Consider the following 17,652-nt stretch of genomic DNA (forward strand, 5'->3'; position numbering starts at 1 on the left):
CCAATGTACTACCAACCCTGGGATTTATGGTGCTATATCCCTTGTATTTATACTGGCTTACTCACACTACCAACTGGAACATAACAATACTACGTATCTATTGCAGTTAGACGGCAGAATATTTAATAGGTGGGTGGTACCTACCCAAACGGGCTTGTACAAAGCTCTACCAGTAAGTTGGCTTTGAGCAAACCCGCCTGGGTAGTCTTTGACTTTGGCCGCCGTGGACGAAGATCAGTCCAGGATTATATATTTGTAAATATTATATTTCATATTACCTAGAAATCTATTTAGAAAGAAGTACTATTTAATAATGAGTTTTGTTCATTTAATTATTTATTCTTTAACTTTCGCTTACTCTAAAAACTGGAGAACAGACACAAAATGAACCGGGGGAATAATTGATTAGTTAAGAGGACTAAAAGAGCTAAGAGCCCTTGAGAATCGCACGCACACACTTACAAAATCGACAAAAATGGCAAGCCCGTGAACTAATGGTTAAGCGAGGTAATGAGGTTACGCCCAAATATTCTAATAGATGGCGCCAAACTGAGCGAAGTAAGATCAATCATAAATCTCATAAAAAATAGATAGGACAACAGAATTGTTTTTATTTCTTTCGATGTTAGTTAACAAATGATTATAAAATAAAGCTGATTCAATTAAACTTACAATATTTTTATTTTTATTTTGTATACAATAAAATAGACAATTAGTTTTAATCTTTTTTTTCTTTTATTTATATTATATATATATACCACAATTAGTTCTTATACTAAATATTAAAACATACCAATTTTTAACATTTTATAAAAGTTTGATAATCTACTTATATAATAAAATCGTAAGTGTTCAAAATCTTTAGTGTAGTAACCGTGGGGTAACTAATAGCGTAGTGTTTGTTCGTTTTATTAATATCGGCTCACAAAGAAAAAATATATAGTCAATTAAAAAAAAAACATCTAAATATTTACTAGAAAAAAATGTCGTCGCGTCGATTTGGTTGAATCATTGTTTAACTAGGTTAATCATACTAGGTTTAATCATAAATCTCATAAAAATATATAGGATATTAGAATTATTTATATTGCTTTTGACTGTTACTCGAAAATGATTAAAAAATAAAACTGATTTAATTAAATTTAAAATATTTTTATTTATATTTGGTACTACAAAAAATCAACATTAAGTGTTAATTTTTTTATTCAAATCTTTTATTTAATTTCACTTGTATGTATGATACAGGACATATGTACATACAGTACATATGTCCTGGAATCTTGCAATCAATATTACACCCACTTCCACTGAAGCTATGGAGCTGAAAGTTGGCACACATATTTAGTCTCGATGACAAACCACGATTCATGAATTGCTGCCATATTCAATCCAATATGGCGGACGTTACAAAAAAAATAAAATTTTTGAATTACGTACAAACGACACTTCTAAATATTCTAGTTCTCTGGTTCACAACAATTAAATTTTTTTTTATTACGACTTTACTTTTTTTTTATTATTAAAATTAGTTCATACATAACTTTAATTCCTATTATAAACAAAATCGATAAAATTAAACTCTTACGCAATATAAATAGCTTCCGTGTTATTGTTTTCGACTTTCTTTATTCTGTAAAAAATAAATATATGCTAGTAATTATATTTTTATTAATTATAAAAGTATGTATTTAAAAAATATGTATCTAAATATGTCCCATAGTACTTTTAATGAAAAATATCATATTGCTTCGAGTTCATGGGGATCGAATGTAGTAACTCGCAATTTATTTTTTCCTTACTTTGACCAAATACTCTATCGTAATATTTAAAAAATAGCTCGAAAAATCTGATTCTATGCGAACTGATTGCACATTTTTTCTAATAGATGTTTTCAATATTCATAATTTATAAAAACAAAAAATATATGTTTACTAATAAAATACTCTTACCTTTTAATATCTTTCATATGTATGTTCGGCGCTTAATTTAGATAAACGTTTTTTATACAATTAAAATTTATAACAAATAATATAATAAAAAACAAATGCCTAATTACTACTACACTATTTTAACTTAATATATTTATTTACAACAAAGAATAATATTTATTATAAGAAAACATGAAACAATGAATTTACAATTAAAATTAGAAAAAAATATCTCGTAACGTAATGATGCGGCAAAAGATCGACACGTCTGTATAGCATCAGGCCTCGGCCGGCAATGTCTGTAGTCTGTACATGGCGTTTACGCACACATGCGTACGCTATTTGTTCTAAAATAAGATTATTATATATATTTAAAAAATTCTATTGATTTTACTAAAAAAGTGACACAGGGGTAAAGTAGTATATTGCTTGTAGAATAATCTGACAAAAAATCAGAATTATTGAATGTATATAAGTGTAGTTATTATTTGTTAAAAGATTATTTAGAGGTAACTTTGTGATTTTTTTACTATCGTATCAAATTAATTACATTATGTTTTCAAAATAATAAATAACTAGCATGTATCCTGAAGATTATCATATATTTTTTTCATTTGGTTTACTGCGTTGGATCATATACTTTTTGCATTATAAAACTTGCATTTAGCTCATGTAGTCCCCTTAACCACCATTACCAATAAATTCTGACACCTTTAGTATCATTAATATGAACATTATTTTACATTATTATTTGTGTATATATTATAGTATAAAATTTCTCAATTGTAAAATAAAAACATAAAAAATACTGCGAAGTTGAAAATAACTAAGCGGTTTTAACTAGTTCTATTAAATTGTAGCCTACATCGGTCCGCTCACCTGGAAATTGATTTAAATCGATTATTGCGAGAGCTATTAAGCCTACATTTGAAATTGAATTGTAGCTAACTTTATTAATTTTGATTTTCGACCGTTTTAGTAAAAATGCTATCGCATATTTCAAACGTGCAACGCGATTGTTTTAGTTTTGAAATAATGTGAAATTTACAATTAACACTTCTCAACTTCAAGTGAATAGACTTAACTAGTGTCGGGTTTCTTTATATTTAATGAATTGTCATTTTAATCAATAAACAATCGTTTTTGTGATACGAGAAACGAAGCGTAAAAGTAAGACATTAATATATGACTTTCAAAACTAATGAAACTTTATAGGGACTCTTTTGAAAAAGGGTTTTAAGAAAATACATTAATCCCAGTATCTTTTTAAATTTCCTTTTGTGATTTAACAGTATTTCTGATACGTAACATGTATTGGCGCGCCTTACCCTTAAAACTAGTATGCTACGACGGCATAACGCTCTCGATATGCTTTCATGTGCCCCGTCTGCCGCCGCTATCTACACACACACAGTGTTGTGCGTATGCTACATATGATTATAATCATGAAAAATTGCAGGCACAAGAAACTTTGGTGTGATGTAAGGAATGGTTAATATTTCTTACAGCTACCAATATATATATCTTTTTTATATTTCATAGGTAGGTGGAGGAGCACATGGGCCACCTGATGGTAAGCGGGAACCACCACCCATAAACAAGGGCGCTTTAAGAAATATTAACCATTCCTTACATCTCTAATGCGCCGCCAACCTTGGGAAATAAGATATTATGTCCCTTGTGCCTGTAGTTACCTGGCGTACTCACTTTTCAAACCGGAACAGAATAATACTGAGTACTGATGTTTGGCAGTAGTGTATATGATGAGTGGGTGGTACCTACCCAGATGGGCTTGCACAAAAGCCTACCACTAAATACCACCATGTCTGCGGGCAGTTGCAATTACTTAGTAGGTATCAGGTGATCCATCCGCCCGTCCGTATACAATATATGTATAATTTACTTTTGGGTCTTATTTTGTTTGGTATTATTTCAACCATATATTACAGATACATCGAATGAGCGATGACATTTTTTACGACGCAGTAACAGACGTTTCTGAATGCAAATAGATGTTTGTCTCAATCGCAGCTCGGATTAGAATTACTTTGCTATTTGGTATATCTTAGCTGGCTTAAGCTACTAGACCTTATTCTTTGATCTGAGCTACATGAGCCAAGAATATAAAGTTTTTAGAGATCAAATGCTCTCCGCAATTATGTAACCTATAAAGGCTTAGTCGTTCTAGAATTAGGTCAAGTAAATGATTTTTTAATTCTTTTTTCTTTCTTAGTAGCAAGATTAACAGTACTGTAATATCTTACCAATTAGGAACTGTCTATAGGAATTACCTTTTCTAACTCAATATTATTATTCATCTATTATGGGTAATGCTTACAAAATCTAGCCCAATATTAAATGTACAGTGTACATTGGTCTATAAATGCTTATAAAAATAAATTGGCGAAAGTTTTACTAATTTGAACATTAATGTTTTCCGCAAAAACCAATACAACATGAACTGTCTCATCTTTTAAACTTACATATCAGCTCCACCAATAAAATTGTCGATTAGGGTAATCAGAATCGAAAGCATGCTGTCTTCTTTTCTCTAATAACAAATCAATAAAGACAGAAAGAGATGAGTCATTGTTTACTTAAATTATAAATAAGACCGTATATATCTCAAAAATCATGACAAGCTGACTAAAGTAAATGGCTGATTAAGAAAACCACGAATAGACAATGACTGATATCAAAGTTAGGTCTTTCAGGGTTAAACAAAACGGTCCTGTGTTAAATCTTTCATCGAGCGCGACGTGCATGTGAAATGAAGTGGATAATTGCCTCAGCAATTAGACATGCAATGAGGCTTCCAATTAAGGGGTCATTAGCCAACGACGAGCGACGTCAAATCGACAATCCAGTCCGCAGGATTGTGGCTCTTATTAATGGCCGCGGATTTCGGAAACTGATTGAAGGGATGATTGCTAATGTATCATGATTCAATTTTTTGCGGACGCTTTTATTGTATAGATTGTAATTTATTGTTATGGTTTTATATTTTGTTTTTGCAGAATCGAAAAGGCTAATTGCTTAGAAAATTAAGATTGACGATGATTGCTGGTTCTTAATTTGCGTTCACAACACATTTTATACATGGCGTTGAAGGCATTGCTATGTCTTCCATTAGTAGAAAATCTTTCCACAATAATTTTGTATAAATAATCTATTATCTACGCTCTATGGGTCGTGCGGAAGTTGAGTCTTAACAATCGTGTTCAGATTATTACTGCATAGTAATTACTGAAGTGTTTACAGTGCTTATATACTAGAGCAGTAATAGATATGGGATGAGCACCAATGCGTGTTTGAATTTCTAAGTTACCTGTTAGTTTAGTATCTTGTTCAATATATTCGTATGGATACCTACATGGCTATTACTCATAAGAATATTGGTATTGTATGGTAACTTATGAAAAAATAAGTATAGTTTAGTTTTGCGTTTTTTACACAATATATACAGACATGATGATGCTCATTGATTAGAACATACGAATTTTAACCGATGATTGCGGGTTCGAACCAAGGCATGCATGCACTGAACTTTCATGTGCTTATTCATCGTATGCGAAATGCAAAAGATCGAAAAAAAAAAAACAAACTGCTCCATGTGCATCCACCAACCCGCATTCAAGTGTGATAGTATGAGTTCCAAGTAAAAGATCTAGCAGTTACTCTAAATAATTATTTTTTTACAAAGCGCTCATTGTTTGCTTCATTTAGAATTCATAAGGCACCGCGTTCGTAACAGTATTATACGATATCATTTTACTCGTTGCTATATTGGTTAGCTTGTATGACAGCAAATCTCGAAGTTTCTGTTGACAAAACCCCAGTAGCTCGGCGTATAAATTCTCAACGTTTACACTCCTGTGCACCGTAAAGTACTTATATATGGCCTTTAGCCCTGCATCTGAATTCTTTACTTTTCGTATTTGCCGTCCCCTCGGATTTTGAGAGTGAAGATATAGAGGCTACACTGGTTTTGGCGCAGTTACTATTTATTAATGTACTAGACCATAAAATATTCTGTATTAGCTAGAGACTAGGTGATCTTGAAAAACTGTCGCTGTGTTAAAAAAAACCAGGACGGTAGTATTACTAATATTAAGATTATGTCTTTTTTTATAGTGTTGATAGACAAACGGGCATGTGGGCCACTGGTGATAATAGCAATGGTATGTGGTTCCCACCGCCCATAGCCATTGGCGCCTTGCGAAATATTAATCATTCCCGACATCGCCAATGTGTCACTAACCTTTTGACGTAAGATTTTAATTATGTCTCTTGTACCGATAATTATAAGGGCTCAATCACCTTTACTATGTATTGCTGATAAGCGGATAAAATATCTGATTAGTGGGTTGTAGCTACTCAGGCGGGCTTTCACAAAACCCTACCAAGTAAATAAAAAATAATATTAGTAACCTTCTATCACAATTAGGATTTCTTTATATCTTCATGATCTAGTAGCAAGATATAAGACCGCAGATCCTGGGTTCAAATCCCAGGTCAGGCCAATAAAAAGTTATCAGGTTCTTTTGATGAAAAATTCTCAGTAACAGCCCGAAGTCTGGATGTCGAAAGTGTAAGTCTCGAAAAGCACGTTAAGCCATTGTTTTTGCACCTGAACTCTTTCCGTCTTCCGGTCGTACTGGATTTGGCATGCCATCGAATTACGAGAGTGCACAAATGTTCTGCTCGAGATTGGCCTCCGTGCCCGATAGGATAGGAAGAGATTGTTATAAGTGTATATTATAATTATATATATATAGCTTCATTAAAAGTATAACACCTCGCCTTATTGCCTCCACCTGGTTATAGGAGGGCTGCTTCGTTTTTTGCCCAGAGGATCGGATATCTTAGATCTTGTTACCATACCACGCGGTCAAGATTTATACAGTCATTATTTTTAATTAATATTTGCATATATTTAAGGACTTAATGTTAATAATTCTTAATCAAAATTAATAAAGATTTATATATATAAATTTCAATAGATTTTTAAAATCAGTATTAACTGATTATAGTTATTAGTTGAACAGAATAGAGTTATTAACGCATGACTTGCTTATTTAAGTTTTATGAGTAATTGATCAGAAACTATTTTTCATAAAATTATGAAATAATTGTGTATTTCGTATTTTTATTTTATATTAATAAAAAGTTTAAATATTTCTTTTTATATGTATCCATTCGGGTTTGAATTAAATAAAACTATAAAATTCCAATTAGTAGACGAAATACGAAAAGTTTTAAAAGTTGAAATAGCTTGTATAAAGTTAGATATAGTATGTCGATTCTGAATCTAAGCGGCTTTGGAGATGTTTGTTCTGGGTGTGAAGAGCCATCCAGACTCTGAACTTTTCTCATAAACTGGCCTCTAGTCGAATTACGACTCTAATTACATAATAAAACTGAAATTGTTGAATTTTAATAGAGTTAATGCCTCTTATTTATTTTACATAATATAAATAGTTTAGTTTTTTTATGATATAGGCAGGTAGACGGACAAATGGCCCACCTGATGGTAAGTGGTCACCACCGCTCATAGACCTTAGACAAACATGAAATTAGTATAATAATAAGTATATATAATATATATATATAAGTAGTAATTACTTGGTGGTTAGTCTTTGTGCCCGTCTGGGTAACACCAGCTCAACATATATTCTACCGCCAATACTTAGTATTGTTGTGTTACGGTTTGAGTGAGCCAGTGTAACTGCAAGCACAAGAAACGTAACATCTTAGCTTCCAAAGTTTACAAAAGCCTCTTCCAAGATTTTTACTCGATCGAATGAAACTATTTTTTTTAACGATTTTATGACTTATTATTCTTATTTAATCTCAATATTACTTAATTTAAAAAGCTATGCCTAAGGCTCTTCCTGTAGTCATGTATGACGTATAGCATCTCACCTTAGTAATAAGCAAGATTATCCATCCCTAGCATCTCCAGCATAGCGCGCGCATTGGTCATAGTAAATAGCGCGCGCTTTATCGACTTCCTGTTACACACTTCCGTCCCTCTTCATGACGTCACTCCCACAGATTGCAGGAGAGCAAGAGGACATATATTATACATCAAAAATATATTATAGGTACTAGAAATCAGAAGATAATATTGTCAGTAAATATATTTTACAAATTGTTTTTAGATTAGATATTATTTAAAGAACCGTCGCACGTTGCAGTTGAACAGAATAACTAGTTAAGTTTACTTTAATTCATATAAATTTGTCAGATATAAGCCGCGAGCTTCAAAGTCTGAAATAACATAACATAGTATATAGGAATTATGTTTTTTTTTTTTAATTTTATGGCATTGGTTGGCGGACGAGCTTATGGGCCACCTGATGGTAAGTGGTCACCACCGCCCATAGACAAAGGTGCTGTAAGAAATATTAACCATTCCTTACATCACCTATGCGCCACCAACCTTGGGAACTAAGATGTTATGTCCCTTGTGCCTGTGATTACCTTGGCTCACTCACCCTTCTAACCGGAACACAACAATACAGTGTACTGTGTGTATGTATAGATATAAGAAGCGAAGAAGCATAGCCGACTCAATAGGGTTGGCGAGGCAGCGAACCGATGAGCATAAAAGTAACAGCTGCCCTCTCGACCTCACGATACACGTGACATTATAAATATATCGGCGCTAGGAATATTTGGAGGCGGTATATATAAATGTTACATGGAAAATACCGACTTTTTTAAATTCAATTTGGTAGTTGGTTAACCGTGATAGTAAGTGATCTTCACCACCACCTGGAGAACTATGACGTCATATCTCTTGTCTCTATAGTGACACTAGTCCTTCAAACCTGCAACCAAAACTACTTAATATTCCTGTTTGCCGGTAGAATACGTGATGAGTGGACGTATATGTAAAAGTTTAAGGGATTCAGATAACAGTGAATTATTTGGTGCCATCATGCTGATCTGGTAATGAAACCAAAACAGTGTTGTGGATAATGATTGTTGGAAATAAGAATTTCATTGAAATTATAAGATTCTCATTTTATATCAAATTCGTATCATCCTCGGTAGTATAGTGGTAAGTATCCCCGCCTGTCACGCGGGAGACCGGGGTTCGATTCCCTGCCGGGGAGATGTTTTACTATTTTAACTGACATTAGAGCGTCAAGGTCTATATAAATTTAATCGCACGAATAGTTTAGATTGACCAAGTGAACACTTCGTTAAAAGTTGACTGTATTATGATACATTTAACTAATTAGTGTTAGTTATTTTTAACTGAAATATTTATCAATACCACTACTAACATAACTTTTGTCATTGTCTAAGAGGTTGTGCAATGTCCGAACAAACTAATCTAGTTTAAGAGTACGATACCAAAAAAATAAACCAATATATCGTAAACTCCTATGGTTAAATCAATAAAAAAGGATACACCAATAATGCAAACGGAGAAATATGTTTTTATTGACATATTTATGTTGTTTAAATATTTAAGAATTTATTATTATTATTTAACAATTTTTCGAAAGCAAACCTTTACTTCTATTTCACCTAGTAAGTCGCTTTGTCAATAAAACTAAGACGATTCAAACGTAGTTATATAGATCGGTTTTAAAAGTATACTTTCCAAGTAGAATAACATATAATTCGCACAGAAGGGAGCTTATTCCTTTACACACCGGTGGACATATCGCAGGCAATTAGGATATTAAATAAAATATTAAATTTTATTTAACAAATTAACCGACTAGTAAAATGGCTAGGTACTTCAATGGCTAATTAAAGTAGTAGGCTGCGACAGATACATAAATGGCAAAAAATCATCTGCAAGTCTCAACAAAATTAATGTTTTATCTTATAACATTGATTAAACATTAAAAAAAAAACGGTAGATGCTATGTCGTAAAACCGCTTGTTCTTATAAGATTAACTAATAACGACGTAAGTATCTGTTTCTGTTAGAATTAAAAACGCAAAAAAATTGTTTGTTTCATACTTATTGATGTCCATCATTAGCAGCCTGTAAATTTCCCACTGTTGAGCCTCCTCTCCCTTTGAGGAGAAGGTTTGGAGCATATTCCACCACGTTGCTCCAATGCGGTTTGGCGGAATACACATGTGGCGGAATTTCATTGAAATTAGACACATGCAGGTTGCCTCACGATGTTTGCCTTCACCGCCGAGCACGAGATGAATTATAAACACAAATTAAGCACATGAAAATTCAGTGGTGCCTGCCTGGATTTGAACCCGAAATCATCTATTAAGATGCACGCGTTCTAACCACTGGGCCATCTCGGCTCTTGTCCTGTCTTGACGTCCATGTATTTGTAAATATTGTGTGTGTTGGAGGCGAATAATAATAAGAAATATTATAAGTGCCTCCTCCAGAATGTAAGTTCAACTATGTTTCTCGTGCGTAGTTTAAGCCTAGCGAGCCAATCAAGCCAAATGTTTTTTGTGGCAGTATCAAGCCCCGAGCGGGCTCTTATTTCCTGTAAAGTTACCGAATCTTTTACCATTTGTTCTCACATCGATTACTTGTAGCGAAGTCCTATCGAGTTGTACTAATAAAAAAAACCAACAAATGTATCAGAGAAAAATTACGTGAATATTCTGTCCCTGTGTTTTCTAGATCGGCCTATAGATGAATCATAACTTAACAATTTATTGTAAAATTAAAATCAAAATATACTTTATTCAAGTAGGCTTTTACAAGCACTTTTGAATCGTCATTTAACAAACTATATTAAACGAAGCTACCACCGGTTCGGATTGTAGATTCTATCAAGAAGAACCGGCAAGAAACTTAGTAGTTCTATGCTCTTTTTCAACATCTAAAAATTCAGTAATGTTAGTTAAATACAATTATATATGTATGTAATATATCCTACCTGGAAGTCAACAAGCATTAACTCCACACTTTTTTATCATCTATATAATCTTGTATTGAATAATATGTATTTCTTTTAAATGATTTGAATTTATGAAACGGCAAAGTTAAAAATATCTGCGGAATTTAATTATAGAAACGGATACCTTGCCCCAAGAATGATTTATCGACTTTGCGGAGTCGGAAACATGGCGTTATAAGCCTTCATTTATTTAATTATCTCTTACTTCTTGTGCACATACAATGATTATCACTGATTATGAACATTTGAATAGTTCACATTGGATCTCCTCATAACATTATTTGTATATTATTTTAAAGTCCATGGTAGGGGATGTACAAGAATGGCTTTCTTTCGATCCCAAGCCATCTTCGAAAATGTGCCTAACAACCGGTCTTCTTATTTTTGGTGAACGAATAAAACGTTTTGTATCGGGAATTGAATCGTCTTTTGACCACTGACGATTCTTGTCCTGATCCTTTGAATGTTACCCGTGGGTTGGATAACATCTGAAAACGCTTACTATGTTGTTTTTTAGAAGAAAAAAAAACTCAATTCTTCGATTTTGGTTGTATACTTGTATTGCACGTACAATAAAGAATGGCAATGACTTTACAGCGTGCATCTTTTGTATATCCACTATACACTATCCATATATATCGATATTGTAAGAAATATTAACCACCTCTAAGATAGAAACTAAGATAGTTTGTCCCTTGTATCTGTAGTTACAGCGGCTCACTCATCTGAGAATTGAAGGTTAATTTAGAAAAAAGGCTAAGTGTAGAATATGTGATCATTGGACGACTACCTAGACAGGCTTTTACAAAGACATATCGCAAAATAAAATGTTTTAGTTCACGCTATAACGTTACGGTAAAAAAAGTCTGTTCACGTGAATGGCATGTCTCTATAATACATTGGAGTACGGATAATAAATACTTAGTGCAAGTCATACCGTCAGTCTTCCAAGAGACATTGCAATCTATGATGTTACAGTCAGCCAGTCAAATATACTTATCCGAACTCTATGCATTCACTCATAGTTCATCCGCTACAGCGAACACATTGTCTATTTTTTTTGACATTTGCCTGAACCTTTTTGACATAGTATTATATGTGTGTGGTTACAAGTTTACTTTGTTACGAATACTTTTTAACATTATTTCAGAAGGCACTGGATCGCATAAGGATAATTATAGCAATTACAAATAAATACAATAATTAGTTTGAGCAAATGAAGATTGGAGACCATGGATAGGCATATGCAGCTTAGGGCTCCTGGGAAGTTATAGGACTCGACTAGATGAGGAAGGAACCGGGAGCTTGGGTGGGAATAGTCCAAATCTGTATACATATACAGATGTGGATTAATATTGGCCGACGGTGATGTAATAAATATGGTGTATAAATAAATTTCAGTTAAGAATCTTTGTATTTTATCCACTCGGCCATAATCTTGATTTTACTTACAAAGCTTGAATTTCAAGTGTGTAAGAATCAATATTTCGCACTAATATTATTACTTTATTACTAATTTTCATGTTTCAAATGTAGAAGTAAAAGTGGTTATCATATCGGAAAACGTAATTGTTCCACCTTAAAGTATAAAAGCTCTCAAACAACAATCGACTGAGCAGTTGAAGAAAGGTTGGATTTCCCGAGAAATGTACCCGCAATTATAACGAGTGCTACTGGATCTGTCTCCCTCGACAACAATGAATGTTCCCCGAGACCTTTCCGAGTGTTTAGTATTCTTTGCTAAATAACGTGGGACGTAAAATATTTTCAGAGTGTTTCAAGATTATGCTCAAGTTAGTATTTATTAAAATCTAATTCATTTGTTGTTCTTTATTGTTACGAAAATGTTTTCTTAAGTGGATTCAAAATGAATGAAAAATATAGTAAAACGTCAGAAATATCACTGTCAATTATTCCAAAAACTCTTATAAATGTTTCTTGAAACAAAAGGAAAATCCGAAAAACCGGACAAATGGTATTCGAACTCGCACACTGAGGCGCCGTACCACACAGATATACCACACAGATATACGGACACGTACAGATGTAACAATAAATTTACGTTTGTCGGATTTTTGTCTATACTTGTGCTATATGATATTGTTTCTTGCCAAACTTCATGATTCTAGGTCAACGGGATGTATAGGTTTTGATTATCCTTGAGAATTTATGGGAAATGCGTCATAAACAGCTGTATCTTTTAACTGAGTAGATTTAGAGGTTTAATTTTTTCACAGCTCCAAGGGACCGCAGATTTCAGTATTTGGCATTCATTTCACTGTATTCCTCTACACGTTCCAGAGAAAAAGGATATCGACGGACAGACAGACAGACGGACAACGAAGTGGTCTTATAAAGGTTCCATTTGTCCCTTAGAGGTACGACCCTAAAAATAAATTGGTTTAGTTCACGAAAAACTCACTAATAACTACGAGGTTCGTATTTAAGAAAGTAAATAAGGCACACAGGTAGATCTTATTAGTCAAGTAGCTAACCTTAATAGTACAAAATCACCAACTGAATGCGGCTGACCGTACATTTTGGAGTAAAGATTTTCTTGTCCCTCATTCAACCGGCACATCTGTCGCCAGGATGAGAATATATTCCAAAATAATATTTTCTTTTAATTTATATAAATGAACAATTTGTATAGCTAGAATATAAGTATTTTTTTAAGCTTATCGTGTGTTATTCTTCTCGGTTTATTAAGGGTGTTTATTTTGTTCCTAAGACTTATTTTAATTATGATAGTTTACTTATATTTTACATCGTAATATATTTTGAATTTAATAAATAATTTTATAATGGGTATCCGCGTTTATTTCCGGTCAGCCTTATAAATAAATATTTATATTAGTTTAAGATTAAGTTACAGCTAACAATATCTTATTAAAATTGCAACGTATAGAATAGATAAACTCTCTTTTAAAATACATATATGTTTTAAATATTAATTAAAATGATAAAAATATTTTAAGCCTATGAAATTAGAATATAATCTGATCAATAAATAATTAACACAAAAGTTCTGATGGCAAAATTTTCAATAATGTATTGATAAAAATACTTATTTTGAGAAAAGGCCTATAATTATAAATGTCAAAATTAAAAAATTAGTCAGATCTAAATACTTATTATTTTCTTCTCAATTGTAAAGAGTTACTTTTTATATGTAGAAAAATTCAGAACATGATTATATTTAAAAGGAATCATTTGTTATTGGATTATTTTAAATGAGCCTGAATTGCTTTTAGGCCACTTAAAAACGTCACAGTTTAATTACTGTGTCTAGGCTATTTTGAACTGACAAATTAAGTATTCGGCCTGCGACATTCACAAGGTACGTCATCGATGTAGACGATTTTATTATCTGTGATCGTCTATTTTGAAACTACATTAAAAGGGTTTGACAGATTTTAATAGTCAGTCGCTTACGGCTTGATTGCCGTTCGCCATATGGTTCATTACGATGATTACGTGCTTGAGTATGTGTGATTATATGTGTATCTTTTACTACTTACGACATTTATAGGTAGAGTTAGACTAACTGTATTCTCGTGACGCAATGTTTTTCCAAAGTCTGAAAGAGTATTGGTGATAATTTAAATATACTAATATTTACTAACTCATATACTAAAAAGGGTTGCAAAATAATCTACGAAAATAGAAGGAATATTAGCAAAACAAACGACGAGAATAAAAACAATATCAGCATCTTATAATTTGAAATATTGTTGAGAGTCACCGATAATAATTAATCTATTGAACTAAGTTAAAATACATGATACCGTACTGCAATTCTATCGTATTGTAAATAATTAGCACAGAACGACACCCTGCGATCCCCCAGAATGTAGACGAAATAATACATCAAGAACAGTAAATATTGTGACCACGTACGCGCTGTTGCCGATCATATTAATAAGAATGAAAACAGTTTTCGAAATTAGGTGACATATTAGGTGTTTATTAAACGCATTAATAGATGTTAAGAGGGACAGTAATATCGACGAGCTTATTGTCAATAGTTATTTTGTCATTATAAATTTTGATAAGCACAGTCATCATTTGATGTGAACTTGAACTCGACTGAAAAGAAGAAATTGTTGTCTTTTCTATATAGATTAAGGTGAGTAATTGATAATAGAATGAAACTGAGCTAAAAGTTTTGGCAATATGAATTGCACAGACAGTGTGCCAAGCGCTCAAATATATGTCTACAGAGAAAACAAAAAAAAAATATATATAACTTGTCTAGTACTTGTATTTTGTAGAATCCCATATAGTAGTTTCGTGAGAAAACCCTTAGTAGGTTTGTTGTTTGTTTGGTAAAACAATCTTATATTATATTAAGAAAGTAATATTTGTTTTAAATAACTAATACCAATGTTACTTTCATTTCCGACCGCGAGCTACCGTATACGTTATTTCAATAAACCACGCTCATAAAATATATCACCCCTATCCAAAGGAATAGAGGCGTTAAAATATACAAAAGAAAACGATATAACTCTCCATTCGAGTTTCACTTTATGTCAAAACTCGTAAAACGTAACGGCAGGTACAAACGCTATTTAAGGGCCAGCGGGCCAATAAAACTGGAGGTTAATATATAAGGCCTTTATTATATCGTAGATATTGTCAGTACGCGATCAATAAAAATGTTATAAAAAATCAAATAGTATTGTGAAATTGCTTTTATTTTTATACATTTTTCCATAAAACTTCAAAAATCTACTTATGGATATTGTACCTACAGATAACCTCTGAAAATTTTATGGTGGGAGTGTGAATTGTTTTTGTAATTCTTTGTATTGTTATATACAAAATATATTTTATAGTACTAATGGTGTCGTTTATGTTTTTAGGGTTCCGTACCCAAAGGGTAAAACGGACCCTATTACTAAGACTCCGCTGTCCGTTCGTCCGTCCGTCCGTCTGTCTGTCTGTCACCAGGCTGTATCTCATGAACCGTCATAGTTAGACACTTTAAATTTTCACACATGATGTATTTCTGTTGCCACTGTAACAACAAATACTAAAGAACATAATAAAATAAATATTCAAGGGGGCTTACAATAGACATGATTTTTTGCCGTTCTTATAGATAATGGTACGGAACACTTCGCGCGCAAGTCCTACTTTTTTAAATTTTACAATAAAGATTAAAGTCTTCACCTTAGTAAAAAGCAACATTAACATTATGTCGTGTCAGAAAATTGGTTGGTACCATCTGATGGCCAACGCTAGCACTGAACACCATTGGTCAAATCAAATATCGCGCACTTCCCCGGCTTACCGTTACACACTTCGTCCCTTTTCACGTGATCATTCCCACAAGCGAGTGGAAAATTTGTTGCACATCAGAAATTCAATTGGTTTTCTTTCACATTTTAGTAATTTTCTCTCCTACGAAATAAAATCGCTTAATATTTAAATTAAGATTCATTAGAATTGTATTCCTTTGATACTTAATTAGGAAAACTAGACAAGTGCTTGAAATTGCAAGTGACCTTGATACAAATTCCTCTATAACGTAAAATACTATGGTTTGGATATTTTCTTAGTATCATATCATGGTATAATATGCTATAATATGGGGTAATGATTCAGGCATATTCACTCTATTATATATACTGTATTTTTAAAAAGAGCTTTTCGATGTATTTGTCATTTCGAGAACGAAATTCTCTCAATGATTCGAGACACAATATAAGAGTATTTACAACAAGATTCAAACACCACTACATTTTCACAAGCACCACTGAATTTTCATGTGCTTAATTTGTGTTTATAATTCACCTCGTGCTCGGCGGTGAAGGAAAACATCGTGAGGAAACCTGCATGTGTCTAATTTCAACGAAATTCTGCCACATGTGTATGCACCAACCCGCATTGGAGCAGCGTGGTATATGCTCCAAACCTTCTCCTCAAAGGGAGAGGAGGCCTTATCCCAGTAGTGGGAAATTTACAGGCTGTTAATGTAATTTGTACAACAGGATCCGTAAAAATGACAATTATTTTTATTTAAATACATAAAGTTCTAGCTTTTTTAAATAAAAGTCTAAACTAAAACCAATTCAATTATCTCGGATACTAAGTCGAAAATACTAAACAGTTTTATACGTCATAATTCACCATTATCATAAAATGAAAGAATATAACCTTCAATGTAATACGAGTTCTGGTCATATCTTTAGTCTTCGTTATTTTATATTTATGAGTATATATATTTTTTATTATTACCTAAACTTTCCTTCTTGAAGATCGGTTTGTAGATCCTTATTAGCATAATAAACACGTGTGTTCATAGTTTCCTGGTTTGTCCTAACAAACATATTTACTAGTGATACGTACTATAATATGTTTACAATTTGAATTATAAGTTCCATTGTAATAAATATTTCTTTATAATATCAAACTATCTATAGTCGGTCGTAGGGCTATATGATGTACAGATTGGTTCACAACAAACGATTTAGTTTTGAATGCTCAAAAAACAAAATGTGTGGTTTTTACCCTACCAAATGTTATAAAGCAAAATTATAATATATCATATAACAGTGGCTGTATTGATGTAGCCGATACTACGGTGTTCTTGTAATAGTAGAAAAAGTAAATTTTGATTTTGTTTTTTAATTTTGACTACAAATTCTTACTGAGCAGTTGTTTACCTTCCTTATTATGTTGTTTTTAGATTAGGCAGTCGAGTACCCGTAACTAAATATTTAAAGAGTTTGATTAAGTCATAGCAATTTAACTTGAAAAAAGTAAACGGTCTACCTACCCGGACAGGCTTCCACATAGTTCTACCA

The 17,652-nt window shown here is 32.6% G+C and overlaps 1 non-coding gene across 1 annotated transcript; it reads left to right on the forward strand.

Moving 5' to 3' along the window:
• The first annotated feature begins 8,980 nt into the window (after positions 1 to 8,980).
• On the forward strand, positions 8,981 to 9,052 carry Trnad-guc (transfer RNA aspartic acid (anticodon GUC)). The gene has a single exon. It is a non-coding gene; the product is annotated as a tRNA-Asp (tRNA).
• The last annotated feature ends 8,600 nt before the right edge of the window (positions 9,053 to 17,652 follow it).

This window comes from Vanessa tameamea, chromosome 3 (genome assembly GCF_037043105.1).
Source record: "Vanessa tameamea isolate UH-Manoa-2023 chromosome 3, ilVanTame1 primary haplotype, whole genome shotgun sequence".
NCBI lineage: Eukaryota > Metazoa > Arthropoda > Insecta > Lepidoptera > Nymphalidae > Vanessa > Vanessa tameamea.